Below are 9,134 nucleotides of genomic sequence, written 5' to 3'. Positions count from 1 at the left end.
TGTTTTCTCCTGGCAAAGGCTAACTGCTACCACATTGAGTCAAATCTTCCACACATTCGAGTTTTCTAGGCAGAAGGCTTCAGAAACCAGATTAAACATGATATTTGTGTTTGTAAACATGACATGGGATGCATTTGCCGAACAGAAAGATTGCGCTTTTCTCCAAAACCACTTTGACGGTGATTTTTTGGTTAAATTTCACCCGAAAACCACAACAATTTGTCGAGATACTCCTGGTGAAAACAAAAATATCTGGTGGGTTGTGGCTATCTCAATCCCAGATCTTGCTACAGCCTCTGTGTTTGCTTGTGTTTGCTGGACATTCTCTACAGACTTTACAGTTTTGAATGCATTTTAGCATGTAAGTTTTTGTTTTCTGCTGGTAAATGCTAATTGTTACCACATGGAATCATATCCTCCACACATTCGATTGTTCTAGGAAGAAAGCTTCAGAAACCTGAGAAAACATGATATTTGTATTTGAAAACATGACATTGGATCCACTGGCCGAAAAGAAAGATTTTCCTTATCTACAAAACCACTTTGATGGTGTTTTATTTTTTTTTATTTCACCTGAATTCCACAACAATTTGTCAGGATTTTCCGGGATGAAAGCAGATATATCTGGCATGTTGTGGCTATCTCATTCCAAGATGTTGCTACAGCCTGTGTGTTTGTTTGTGTTTTCTGGACATTCTCTATGGACTTTGGTTTTGAAGGCATTTTAGGATGACACTTTTTATTTTTGGCTCACAGAGGGTAATTGGTTCCACCTGGAATCAAATCCTTCACACATTCGAGTGTTCTAGGCAGAAAGCTTCAGAAACCCTAGAAAACATGATATTTGTGTTTGTGAACCAGACATGTGATGCATTTGCCGAACAGAAAGATTGTGTTTTTCTCCAAAACCACTTTCAGGTCGATTTTCTGGTTAAATTTCACCCGAATTCCACAACAATTTATCCGGATACACTGGGATGAACGCAGAAATATCTGGTGAGTGATGGCGATCTCAATCCCAGATCTTGCTACAGCCTCTGTGTTTGTGTTTTCTGGACGTTCTCTATGAACTTTAAGGTTTTGAATGCATTTTAGCATGACACTTTTTGTTTTCTGCCGGCAAACACTAATGGGTTCCACATGGAGTCAAATCCTCCACACATTCGAGTTTTTATGCAGAAAGCTTCAGAAAGCAAGGAAACATGATATTTGTGTTTGTAAACATGACATGGGATGTATTTACTGAACAGAAAAATTGTGCTTTTCTCCAAAACCACTTTCACGGTGATTTTTTGGTTAAATTTCACCCAAAAACCACAACAACTTGGCCAGATACTCCTGGATAAAAAAAAAAAAAGCTGGTGTGTTGTGGCTATCGCAATCCCAGATAGTGCTACAACCTCTGTGTAGATAGCTTTCAGTGTTCTATGACAATTATGCTTTATATTATAGGTGCATTGCAGCCCATCTTAGTTATAGTAAGTAGTAACTATTTTTACTGCTTTACTTACAGTTTATGTTTGTGATTAGATGCTTAATTTTATTCAAAACGTTTCATCTTTTAATTGCAGTTACCGTGTGATTTTTTTGTGTTTCTCTTCCACATGAATTATTTACATGATTTATTTTGAAATGTTAAACACCTTGGCATCTTTGACTCTATCTTGCTTTTTTATCGATCTCTTGTGATTTCATAGTTTGCTCTATATTAACATGTTGCTTAAAATATTTGTACCTCATTTTATAAAGATATGTTTATAAAGATATGTTCTTTAAGTTCCTTTTTAGTTCATGTCTTGATCTGACAGTGGCATCAATGTAATACTGCATTCAGAAAAGAAATTAAATCATATCTTTATTTATAATTGTCATAGAACACTGAAAGCTATCTCCCTCAGAACACAGCTGTATAAGCTGCTCTCCTTTTATTTTCTGTCTTCAACAATGTCCAGATGTGCAGTTAGGAAATTTAAAAAACAGAAAATTTTATGTATAAGGATATGCTTCTAAGCAGCAAAACCATCAATAAATGTTAATTAAACTATTATATACGGAGATACTCCCATAAAATTCAAAACAAATAAAAACTGACCAGAGAATTATGCAGGATTACTGTGTATAAGATCAATATATAAACCCAATGCATGCCAGTAAGAATGAAACAGGCAACAATATTAAATTACAGAATACAGAACTACAAGTGAATATCTGTAATAGATACAAGAGAAAGCGAGGTCAATCTATGTAATGTATGTTTTAGTATCTTAAAATAGTCCTGGAGTCAATTTTTTTAAAAAAAAGTCAAATGACCTTAAAAAGGAGCCAAGAATATAAATAATATAAAGACCCAGAATACCGGAAAGATTCAGCATTCTGTTACACGCGAGACCATTATTGAAAGTCCAAGGGTCACAAGATTTTAATAGGGTCCTGGAAAAAGGAGGGAGGGACAGTGCTCTGATGTCATGATCATCAGGGAGGTGAGAGTGGCCCCTGCTGTTGGGAGGATCAAGCTGCAAAGATGAGGCAGTTTCAGACCTGAGACCAAGCAGAGTTCCTCTCTGCCCCCACCTGCCACAACCCCAAGCTATGGCCCTCATGCTAGGAGCATTTGGATGGGCTGTGTGTTCTCTGATGTTATGCATTGTTAGGGCAGACTTTAAAATCAGGTGTTCAAAGGCAACACTGCTGAACCACACAGCGTCTTCTTTTCTGGCATCCCAATGTTAGGCATTCTGGGTTAGTTCCTGAGAGAGGTCTCGGGTGTTTCACCCATTGCTGCTCTGTGAACTTCCCTCACCACACTCAGGAGCCCTCAGGAGGATGCTGGGACTCATTGGAAGCTGGAAAGTGGTGAGTGTCAGAGACCAGTATTCTATGGGCACAGGAGGGGAGCTGGGCCAGTAGCCAGGACCCTGATGTCCTGTCCTGTGTCTAAAGGAAAAGGGTTTGTGTGAACCCTGGGGCCTCACAGCTTTCCAAATTGATGGTGATTACAGAATCCACATGGGGAAATGAACTTCCACATGGGATCTGATATCCTTTGGTTGAGAAACGAGGTCACTAGTTTACAATTCAGTGCTGTCAGCACAGCTCTTCCTAGGTTCTGAGTCAGGTTTTGTTTGATGCTAATAACAGAATGGTACAGACTCAGTCATTTAGAAAGAAATGGTATTTGTCTCTTGGTTTGGTCCAAAGGTCGGAGGGCAGTATCTGTTGAGGGTCATCTTGTTGGCAGAGGTTTGGGTGGCACAGAGACCAAATGAAAAATAATGAAATTGCAGGAGCTTCAAATATGAAGTAGTTTCTATAGCACACACCTGGGAATAAGCAGTCACTCAATAATCACATGAATTGATTTAGCCTAATCACTTCATTAGGGTCCCACCTGTTCCCAATGATTAATCTCTCCTAATTGGGATTAAATGCCTTCACACCCTTGTGTGGAGAGTAAAATCTTTGTCAAAGCCAATCATTCACTCCCCAACCCCAAGCTAACTGGTGTGAGAACTGAGAATCAAATAAACTGTTGAACACACAGTAGTTGCATTATGCATCCAAATGTGGTTTAGTCAAATGATAACTTGTAGCATTTGAGAATATCTCAGAAGATCAGATTCTGCTGGCTATAAAATGGTTTATAAATTTGAGAGTTCATTTGTGAGTGTCAAATTGTTAAGTCAACAACAGGAGTCACTGTGTACTTACTTCTCATGTGGGATCTGTCCTTAGTGTGTTGTCCAATGTGAAGTAATGCTATAACTAGTATTGAAACTGTATTTTTACACTTTGTGTTTCTGTGTGGGTGTAAACTGATGAAACCTTTACTTAATATATACTGAATTGATCTTCTTATGTAAAGATAATTAAAAATGAATCTTGATGTGAATGGAATGGGAGAGGGAGTGGGGGATGGGAGGTGTGCATATGGGAGGGAAGTTAAGGGGTGAGCACATGTAATCCAAAATCTGTACTTTGGTAATTTATATTTACTAAATAAAAAAATAAAAAAAGGATTTTAATTTCATGAGAGATTTTCTTTCATGTTCTCCATGGATTTTAGTAGTCCATGCTTTTGCTTTTGATTACTTCTGTATAATCTTATCATTAATTTTTGGAATTCTATTTCTTGCATTTCTTCTATCTCATCATCTTCATAATCTTGTAATGAAGTGTTCTGTTCTTTTGGGAGCATGATGTTGTCTTCCTTATTCTTGTCCTTTGGGTTGTTGCATTTGTTGTTCAGCATTTGTGGAGGTACTCGTTGGTTTCTTCTTTTTTTTCCCCCCACTTTGGCGTCTTTTATCCTTGTACTATGACTCTATAGATAAGTGGAATGTCTGCTTTCAGTGAATGTCTAGAGGCTTGCAGTGGATGTAGCCAGAGAGCTCTGTTCAGTTCTCTAGAGTTAAGGGCATGCCTAAGTTGATACTCTCAGGTTTGACATGGTAAATCGTCACTCTCTTTTTTTAATCAGAATGGAATTATTTCTGCTCAGCTGAGCTCTTCTTCTTGATGGAGTCCAGTGCCTGAGCACCAGCCAAAGTGGATATAATATTCCTCTGCTCTGTCCCAAGGATCGCACAAAGGATCTGTGCAATCCTCAGTATAAGTTAAGATTTTCCAGCAATGTCTCTAACCAGGTGCCCAGGACTTCTGGAGCTTGTGGTGTCCCACTGAGACTGCTCAAAGTCTCATGCACACCATGAGTTCTTCCACACACACTCATTTTTTTCCACAGTCACAGTTCTGAAGCTTCACACATTCACAAGCTCCTAACCTTCTGTTATTTCTCCCCACTGGAGTCAGTAATCTCCAGTCGGCTGATTGCTGGGCACAGAAATGAGTTGGTGCAGCTTTTATGTATGTCCAAATTGGTGCCTGCTCTATTGGCTTGTATGGCTTTGTAAGGTGATCAGAGAGAAATGTGTTCATACCCTCTTTTTTTTTCTCTCTCCTCCAGTTAGGCTGGTGCACTTTCCCTCATATAGCTTCAAACCTCACTTCCTCTAGGGTCTTCCTTCTGCTTTTTCACCAGAGTCTCAGGCTACTGCCGTCTTGTCTCACCTCACTTTGCAGCAATGGTGCATAGGCTCTTGGATATTGGAGTCCTGAGCCATGCGAGCCCATGCCCTCCATGTAATAGAGTTTCCTCTGCCTTTTTTTCATAACTCTTCCCCAAGACTACCACTTTTTTAAAACCATTTTCCCCTGGGCTAGAGAAATACGCTCCCTCCCTATTCTGCTATCTTGTAACCACCACTGGCTGCCAATAGGCTTCTTCTAAAGGGCATTTATAGATTGGCAGCGACAGCAAGCAGAAAGTAAGGTCACTGTGTACTTCCTACCTCTTGCTAGCAGGTGGCTTCCTCTATGACCAACATCCTGCATCGAGAGCATGTTGGCTGTAGCTAAAGAACAACATTCACAATGATCATCACCCAAAGCCGCAGCCCCATGGGAGACCTGGATTCTCAGATATGTTATATCTACTTGGCTCAGTTTTGGTAGGTTATATGTATCCACAAATAAACAATTTTTTTAAAATTTTTCATTTATCCTTTTTAATATAAATTAGTGATGCCTATTATATCTGTGATATGCATTATAGTTTCCCCTTCTTTGATTTTATTTACTTGAACCTAGTTTTTATAACCTAGCGAAAGGATTGTTTCTTCTATTAAAAATAAAATTTTATTTTGCTTATCTTTAATGTTAACATTCCATTTATGACCTATGCTATTCATTTCATCTTGTATTTGGCTTATTCTTGTTTTCTAGGACTCTTGAGATGGATACTTAGGTTGTTTATTGGAAATCTTTCTGTTTAGATGTTTGGCCATGGCAATGTCTGGGTATAGAAAGGCTATTGACTTTTACGTGTTACTATTATATTATGCTACTTTAACAAAGTTTTTTATGAATTCTAATCATTTACAAGTGGACTCTTTTGGCTTCCCTATATTGAGAACCATGTCATTTTCAAATAGAAATAATCTGAATTCCCACTTTTTAATTTGTATCCCTTTGATTTCCTCTTCTTATCAAATGGTTATGTCTAAAACTTCAAGGTGTATATTGTTTGTCTTTTTAAACAATAAAATTATGAACTAAATTAATAGAAAAATACATGATGAGGCAACAGAGGTATATGACTAAATATTTTAATGATGGATCTGAAATGACTAGTGTTTGTGGCACACATTAGTTTGCAATGGGATTGGCCACTGCTTGCAATGCTGGCCTCCTATATTGTAGTGTTACTTTGTGTATATTCTATTAATGAACCTGGGAAGGCAATGGAACATGACCCAAATGCTTTGGAATGTGCCCATATAGCAGATGTAAATAAAATTACTTGCTCCTGGCTCTGTCCTCGCCAAAACCTGTTTATTTTAGCATCTTGGGAAGTGAGCCAGGAAAAAAGATGCTTCATGTGTCAGTGTCTCTGTTTTTGTCTTTCATTTCTCTGCCTTGCAAATAATTAAATATTTAAAAAGAAAAGGCTAAATTCAGTTAATAATCCTTGAGGTTATTTTAATTCGCTAGACTCACTCTTTGCTCATCACTCCCTTTATTTGTACCACTTGGACTATATAATCTTCTGTATTCAGGACAAATTAATCACTATAGCTTCCTTATTGACTCAGAAGAGTCAGACAAAGGAGTGGCTTGTGATTAGCCAATTTTTGGTGAGTATGATGTTCACAATTTTTCTCATATTGGAGTTTCCCTTGGAAACTATATCTCCATTCCCAGAAGGAACAACTCCTGTTGGCAGAGGTGTGTGATGAACAAAGAGAGCAAATTCCTGGAAAGGACATATAAACTCACAAAGCCCATGGTGCTGAGCTAGCTCATTAATCCCTGAAATTTCATTTTTATCTCAAGTAATATGAAATTGAGACCTATTTTTTCTTTTTTAAATTTTTTTGACAGGCAGAGTGGACAGTGAGAGGGAGAGAGACAGAGAGAAAGGTCTTCCTTTTCCCATTTGTTCACCTTCCAATGGCCGCCATGGCCGGCACACTGTGGCTGGAGCACCTCGCTGATCTGAAGGCAGGAGACAGGTACTTATCCTGGTCTCCCATGGGGTGCAGGGCCCAAGCACTTGGGCCATCCTCCACTGCACTCCCTGGCCACCGCAGAGAGCTGGCCTGGAAGAGGGGCAACCGGGACGGAATCTGGTGCCCAGACCGGGAATAGAACCCAGTGTGCCAGCACTGCAAGGCAGAGGATTAGCCTAGTGAGCGGCGGTGCCAGCCAAGACCTATTTTTTTCATCATGTACTAGTTTCTGAGCTCTGAGATGAGGGAACTTAGGCTTGGAAGCTCAAGTTTAAGGTTCCCACATTTGTACAATATCACTTAGGACAATGGTAGTATAGAGAAAACACAGGAATTTGAACAGGGAAAATCATATCTGTGCAATAAAGGAAACCAGGGAGAGGTTGTGGGCCTAAAACCAGTACACTGTCTTACTCCCACTGAAGTTCATATTAGCCATAGCCATTCCCTGTTAGAGAAGAACAACGTGGCAGTAGAGGCTCTATGTAATTCTTGTGTTGACATCTTGCATGATTTATAGAAGAAACTAGCGAACAGAGAAAGTTAAGATCTGACTCTCAGAGCTATAAATAAAGATTTGATAGATCATCAGATGAATGTATAGAGAAATGGATTTCAAGAGTTTTGAATTAATTCCCAGAGACTGGAACTTTTGTTTTGTGCAATGAATTTAAATGCACCCACAGTAAAGCTCATTATTTTATTCTAGTAAATGTACTATAGTAGTTTTCTGAATTCTGGAATATTACCCATGAATAACACACTAATTATTTGATTAGGTCACAGCAAATATCTTTTGATGGATTAGATATAAGTTGCCATAGGAATATTGGCTTCTTGTTTAAGTATCTTGAAGTAGAATAGCATCATGTTTTCCATATTTTATACATGTATCTGTAATAAGCAGATGTGTGTTTAGAAATACAGTATAATTATCAGAATTGAAAACAAAGGGAAAACAAATAATAAGCATCATAAAACCTGTTCCCACATTTGAATTTATCCATTTTTAACTTTTATTTAGTAAATATAAATTTCTAAAGTACAGTTTATGCATTACAATGGCTTCCCCCATAAATTCCCGCCCACCCACAACCCTCCCATCTCCTGCTGCCTCTCCCATTCCATTCACATCAAGATTCATTTTCAATTATCTTTATGTACAGATCACTTTAGTGTATATTAAGTAAAGATTTCAACAGTTTGCACCCATACAGAACGATTAAGTGTAAAATACTGTTTGAGTACTAATTATAGCATTAGTTCACATTGAACAACACATAAAGGTCAGAGATCCTACATGAGGAGTAAGTGCACAGTGACTCCTGTTGTTAACTTAAAAAATTGGCACTCTTGTTTAAGGCATCAGTAATCTCCCTAGGCTCTAGTCATGAGTTGCCAAGGCTATGGAAGCATTTTGAGTTCACTGACATTGATCTTATGTCAACAAGGTCATAGTCAAAGTGGAAGTTTTCTCCTCCCTTCAGAGAAAGGTACCTCCTTCTTTGATGGCCCCATTCTTTCCACTGGGATCTCACTCGCAGAGATCTTTCCTTTAGGGTTTTTTTTTTTTTTTTTGCCAGAGTGTCTTGGCTTTCCATGCCTAAAATACTCTCATGGGCTCTTCAGCCAGGTCCGAATGCCTTAAGGGCTGATTCTGAGGCCAGGGTGCTGTTTAGGACATCTGCCTTTCTATGAGTCTGCTGTGTATCCCGCTTCTCATGTTGGATCGTTCTCTCCCTTTTTGATTCTGTCAGCTAGTATTAGCAGACACTCGTCTTGTTTATGTGATCCCTTTGACTCGTAGGTCTATCAGTATGATCAATTGTAAACTGAAGTTGATCACTTGGACTAGTGAGATGGCATGGGTACATGTCACCTTGATGGGATTGAATTGGAATCCCGTGGCATGTTTCTAACTCCACCATTTGGGGCAAGTCCAATTGAGCATGTCCCAAATTGTACGTCTCCTCCCTCTCTTATTCCCACTCTTACATTTAACAGAGATCACTTTTCAGTTGAATTTAAATACCTAAGAATAATTGTGTGTTAATTAAAGAGTTCAAC

At 38.7% G+C, this 9,134-nt stretch overlaps 1 long non-coding RNA gene across 2 annotated transcripts in view; it reads left to right on the top strand.

The window, feature by feature from the left end:
• Window positions 1–2,501: 2,501 nt before the first annotated feature.
• LOC149122701 (uncharacterized) overlaps window positions 2,502–9,134 on the top strand; it is a 31,009-nt gene continuing 24,376 nt past the window's right edge. For both annotated transcript variants that reach the window (XR_016219355.1, XR_016219354.1), the window contains exon 1: window positions 2,502–2,853. This is a non-coding gene — a long non-coding RNA (uncharacterized LOC149122701). The remainder of the gene's footprint in view (window positions 2,854–9,134) is intronic.

This window comes from Oryctolagus cuniculus, chromosome 13, assembly GCF_051225735.1.
Source record: "Oryctolagus cuniculus isolate XC-2025 breed Fujian yellow rabbit chromosome 13, ASM5122573v1, whole genome shotgun sequence".
Lineage (NCBI taxonomy): Eukaryota > Metazoa > Chordata > Mammalia > Lagomorpha > Leporidae > Oryctolagus > Oryctolagus cuniculus.
This window is presented reverse-complemented; position numbering and strand designations above follow the sequence as displayed.